The sequence below is a fragment of the Phascolarctos cinereus genome, unplaced genomic scaffold (genome assembly GCF_003287225.1).
Source record: "Phascolarctos cinereus isolate Bilbo 61053 unplaced genomic scaffold, phaCin_HiC Scaffold_4;HRSCAF=312, whole genome shotgun sequence".
NCBI classification, from domain to species: Eukaryota; Metazoa; Chordata; class Mammalia; order Diprotodontia; family Phascolarctidae; genus Phascolarctos; species Phascolarctos cinereus.
The window spans coordinates 64593155-64599154 of NW_027555847.1; positions in this window are offsets into that span (position 1 = coordinate 64593155).

Below are 6000 nucleotides of genomic sequence, written 5' to 3' on the forward strand. Positions count from 1 at the left end.
TTCAAGCTTCAAAGGGGACTTGTCATTCTAGTTTGCTCAAAATTGAGGAATTCTGGGTTCACTGGATCCACTCCCTTCATGACCATATAAATCAATAAATCAGCCAGCATTTATTAAACACCTTCTCTGTGCCAGGCACTATGCTAGGTAGGCACTGGGGACCCAAAGACAAAATAGTCCCTGCCCTGAAAGAGATCGTGCTCTACCAGGGAGCAGCAGCACGTACTTCACTTGAATCAAACATCTGGGGAAAAAATTTGGATGTTCCTATTAGGTAGTTTCCCAAAACATGCAGGCTCAATTAATGTTTTGAGACATAGCCAAAGCCCCAGCTGGAATACAATTGAAGACACGGTCCTGGAGCTAGCCTGGAACTCGGTGCACAGATGGAGTCACTGCGAGAGGTACAACTAAAAAGTGGTCTGGGGTGTGGAAAAGGGCATTGTGGCATGGGAAAGGAAGAGCTTAGTAGAGATTGTAGAACTTGGTGTCAAAGGGACACCAGAGGCCATCTAGTTCAATCCCCTCCTTTTACAGGAAAGGTAACTGACGCTCTGGGAGGCCCATGATAACCTGATACGTGTCTCTATGTTAGTCAACACATAGCTGTTGGAAAGACAAAAGGCAAAAAAAGCTCTCTAATGACACAGCTGTAGCAAATAAGCTCCTAATGAGTGGTCCAGAGCATATAGGAGTTGGGAGGAGGAAAGGTGGCTTCAGGCAGAATGCCAGAACCATACGCTCTGGGACAGCAACTAACAGAGGAGTAAATTAATAAGGCAAGAGGACTACCTAGTCATTCAGTGTCCATTCTGGCCATCATCTTCACCTCCGCTCCACTTATAAGGTGGACTCTACCCTTGGGCTCTGACAAGCCAGCTTTGGCCTTCTCTGGATGTAGGTTTCCATAGTATTTCTTGCTAAGATAAACGAGATTAATATTTGTAAAAATATTTGCTTCATATAGTGCCTGGCACATAGTAGGCACTTTATATGTATGCCTTTCTTTTCCTTCCTTTCCTGGTTCTTGGTTAGCTCCCCCTATCTCTCAGACACTATTACAAAGAAAGTACTTTGTAAACTCTTACAGGCTATAGAGATAGGAACTATTTTTGAATTGAGAAAGGATCGTTGTAGGTTTCCTGAAGTTCTTAGGCATACTTCAAATTCCCAACTAATGATGAACTTGGAGCTCCAACCAAGTTTCTACTACGAGGTTTTAAAGCCTGTCTTCCTATTGACTCTCCCCATTTCCTCCTCCTTGGTCTCTGGGGTTCCGTGCTGTTCTCTGGCCAAGAATGAGTAACAATAACTAGGTGAGTTTATTTGTGCTCTTTTTTCTGTGCAGAAATCAGTGTGTTTGTGCATCTTGTCTCCCTCTGGTGCTTTTGGCATTTCCCCAGGGACTTGGCTCCACCCCACCCAAAGAGGTCCATCATTGGATTCCTCCTTATACTGAATGAGGATACTGAGACCCCAATAGCCCGTAGAACTGGAGGCCTCAGTATGGCAGCTCCCGGAGCAACCAGGTCCTCTGAGGTTTCTGAGGGTAGAAACAGAAGGTGAAAGACTTCGTGGCAAAAGAAGATGGAGATGACTCAGGGGTTAAAGAAATCAAACTGCAAACATTTATGAAGCACATACTATGTGCCAGGCACTGTACTAAGCACTTTACAAATATCTCATTTAATCATCACAAAAACCCTGGGAGTTAGGTGCTATTATTATTCCCATTTTACAGTTGAGGAAACTGAGGCAAATGAAGTTAAGCGACTCACCCAGGGTCACACAGCTAGTAATTGTCTGAGGCCAGATTTGAGCTCTGGAAGATGAGGCTTCCTGACTCCAGGCCTGGTTCTCTATCCATTGTGCAACCTGTGCCCTACTTTTTCCTAATTACTTTCTTAGATGTTTTACCTTTTCTACTGAACGGGAGCTTTCTTGAAGTCAGGGAGTGTTTAGTTACTAACCTCATAGAAACATTGATTTAGAACTAGAGGTGGAACATAATTGGGAGAGTTAGAAGGAACCAGCTTGTCTAATCCTCTTCTGTTATAGATGAGGAAACCTAGTGCCCCAGAAGGTTAAGTAACCTGCCCAGAGTCACAGGCAGCATCAGCAGCATGACTTGAATCCAGGTCCACTGCCTCTGAGGGCCCTCCAGGGCCATGCTGTTTCCCAAGTCATCTGATCAAATCCCTTTATTTCACAGATAGGGTGTGTCTGATTCATCTTCTTGGTCCCCTTAGCCTCCAGCATATGGATCTCGCAAACAGTAGGTGCTTAATAGATGTTTGTTGAACTGCTGCTGTAGATTCACGAAGGGCAGAGGAGAATACAAAGTTTCCCATTTACCCACTTTACAAGCTCTACAATTCCCTTTCTGATGGAGAAAGGTCGCCCCCTTCTGTGCATTCTATGTAAATACATGCATTTGTAAACGTAAAGGAGTAATAATGAATGGTTGAGCCGGGCCAGGAGATCTGACCAGTGGAGTGGTAAATGACAGGTAAAGGACAGGTTTGAAAGGTAGTGTCATGGGGAAAAGGGGAAGTGTGTCTAGTGATTAATTAGTGAAAAGGATCAAAGAGACAGGAAGAGTCAGAGGCAGAGCTGATTAGAATGTTTGTGACTGTGGGGAAGAGGGAAAGGGTAGAAGAAAGTGGGGAGGACCTGAGTAAAAATAATAATAATAATAACTACCATTTATACAGTACTTTAAGATTTGCAAAGTAATTTGAATATACTATCTCACTGGATCCTCACAACAACTCTGTGAAACAAGCATTATTATTATTCCCATCTTACAGATGAAGAAACTGAGACTTAGATGTTCTGTGACTTGCTCAGGGCCACACAACATTTGAGCAGAGGATTTCCTGACTTCAAATCCATCAGTCTATCTACTGAGCCACCTAGCTGCCCCAAGCAGGATATTACTCCTGAGAAGGTCAGGGTGCATTTATGATATGCCTTGTCCTGGGGTATAACTTGTCCTGAACCTGAGGGTTGGGATAGAAGGGGCTTTGCTTCCTTGGCAACCATGGAAATGATTGAGAAGGGAGCATGCTAGTCTGGGCTGGGAGCGAAGCCGGAAGAGACCTGGGAGGAAGAAGTGGGCTTCTTATGGAGGACTGGGGTAGGGAAGAAGCTATTTGCAGGTGACTGAACAGAGGTCCGGGACCAGGGAGTCTTCTATCAACCTTCTTTCTAAACTGAACAAAGTTGAACTCTCTAACTTAAGCTGTACACCCGTGGCTTACCGATCAGTTAGTATTACCAATCCTATTTTACAGATGAGGAAACTGAGGCTCAGAGAAATTAAGTAACTTGGTGAGGTTTGCAGGAGCACGCACAAGCAGTAACACTGGTCTTCAGATTTCAAGCCTACTGCACCAGAGGCTTCTAATACGTGGTCCCAGGCAGCACAGGACCCACAATACCCCCTCAAGCACTGGGAACACCATTAAGATATAATTGAAAAGTATACACACACACACACACACACACACATATACACACATACATGTATACAATAACAATATATATATAAATGTATAAATACAACAAAATGTAGATGGCATTATATTTTAAAACTAAATCAATATGTGGCCCAAAATGTATGTATGTATTAGAGGCCCCTTTTCTGCTGGAGTTGGACACCGGCGCTGCCTCTTACAATTGCCTCTCACTTACTGCTGGAAAACATTTAACAATTGACTCTCTGAGGGGGAAAAAAAGTCCTCATGACGTGCTTTTCAGTTCAGTATGTACTATGAACGTTTTTCTCCATTACTTCTTAAGTCTAGGTGCTCCATCAAATCAAGCCCTGATCTGTAGTGCTGGCCAGTTTCCAAGCTGTAAATGCTCTCACTGGAAAGCACATGCACCACACACGCCCTCACACGCGCACACACACACACACGCCCTCACGCACACACACACACACACACCCTCACGCACACACACACACACGCCCTCACACGCACACACACACACCCTCATGCACACACACACACACGCCCCACACGCACACACACACACCCTCATGCACACACACACACGCCCTCATGCACACACACACACCCCCTCATGCGCACACACATGCCCTGACGCACACACACACACACACACACGCCCTCACGCGCGCACACACACACACGCCCTCGTGCACACACACACACCCTGACGCATGTACACACACACACACACACACACACACACACACACACACACACACCCCTGCAAGAGTCTCAGCCTGCTGGTTGTACAGCAGTATTGGGGAAGGTTTTGAGCCAGGAAGCTCCAGGGCTCCATGGGGCAAGGCTGAGAGCTGAGATGATGAGGAGATGGCCATCTCTTTGACAGCAGACTCAATAGAGGAGAACTCTTCAAGATGGAGTAATGGGAAGGAGCCTAAGTCAAGAGCTGTGGGATGATGAGAGGCTGGTGACCCAAGGATGGGAAGCAAGGAGGGTGCAGACTTGTTGGTCAAATTCCAGCAACTACAACATGGGGATCCAAAAAAGGCTGTCCTACCTTTACCTAGTGGGGAAGAAAAAAACAGCTGTTCTTGTTAGATAAACTTGTGGCTGATTGTTTCACCTGGGCTCAGTTCTCACCTTGGACGTTTACCACCAGGGTGACCACTTAACATCTCTCGTCCTCAGTTTCCTCATCTGTAAAATGAGGGAGTTGGATTCACTGACTTCTAAGGTCTCTTCTAGCTCTACACCTAGAACTCCATGATCCTATTCCTTGTGCATTATTTAAAGGAAACAAGGTGGTTTGTACTTATTAGGGAAGAGAGCCATGCCCTACAATAGCAGCCCACCTGCCTCCTTCAAAGCCAGAATTCAGATTTGAAGGAGGTTTGGCTTGAGCAGGAAAATATGCTTGTGTTTTCTTCAAAAACACAAAATAAAATTGAAAGTTTACATATTTCATTCTCTTAAGGAGCAGGAAATTACAGAGATCACATTTTCTAAACCCAAAATCAGTACAATAAAGGGTATTCCCCCTGATTTGTATATGGGAATATTTGAAATCAGAAAATCTGGAATGCAGGGTCGCCAAGATTATCTGGTGCAATCGTCCAACTCCCCCACCCACCCGTGCCCTTTTCTTTTGAGGACGGGGGAAAGCTTGGTGAAATAGTGGGGGGGATCCACCCCACATTCCTTCAAGAATCTGAAGGCAGGGCCTGGAGCTCTTTCTTTGGAGCTCACAGCAAGGAGAGTCCAAGTCATGGGACACCAGCACCACCTAGTGGCCAGATTCCTTGTCCTTTGGGCAACAGCCTTCAGGCCCACTTCAGGAGAGAAAGCTACCTTCACACAGGGAAGGAGCACCCATTTCACTATACTCGTATCTTATCCAACTCCACTGCTTCCGGAAGGATGGAATCAACCAAATCAAAATCAACCAGCCTAGTATTAATATGCCATCCTAGATATGAGAACTCCTTCTACACATATGATGACCCCTCTGTAACTTACAATCTGAGAGTTTCCTGAAGCTCAGAAATGGTAAGGGACTTGTCCGTGGTCCCATGGGTAATGTCATTAAATTAGTCACTCATCGAGTGCTTACAAGTGCCAGGGGATGGGTGGGGTGTTCAGGGAGGACTAGTTCCTTTTCAAGGCTGCTGATCCACCTTTGGTATCCACCTTCACCCAACTCTCACCTGTGGCTCCAAGAAGCTGTAGCCTGTAGAGTGGTCACACCCCATAAGACCACCTCCACAGATGTGCTTTTAAATCAGGTGGAAGGTGACTGATAGGCCTCAAACCATCTACCCCAAGCCAGTGAAGACTTTCCTGGTGGAATGGGTGGATGAGAACAATTTGTCCCAACAGCCATGCAGGCGGCTGAAGCAGGTGCTGTGAGGTGCTCAGAGTTTGGTCAAGCATCAAAGATGCCAAGGTCATCCACTGCATCTGGGGCCATCACCAGTAGTCCTGACTTTTGTCCTGCCACTGGACTTTGATGACTCAGGAA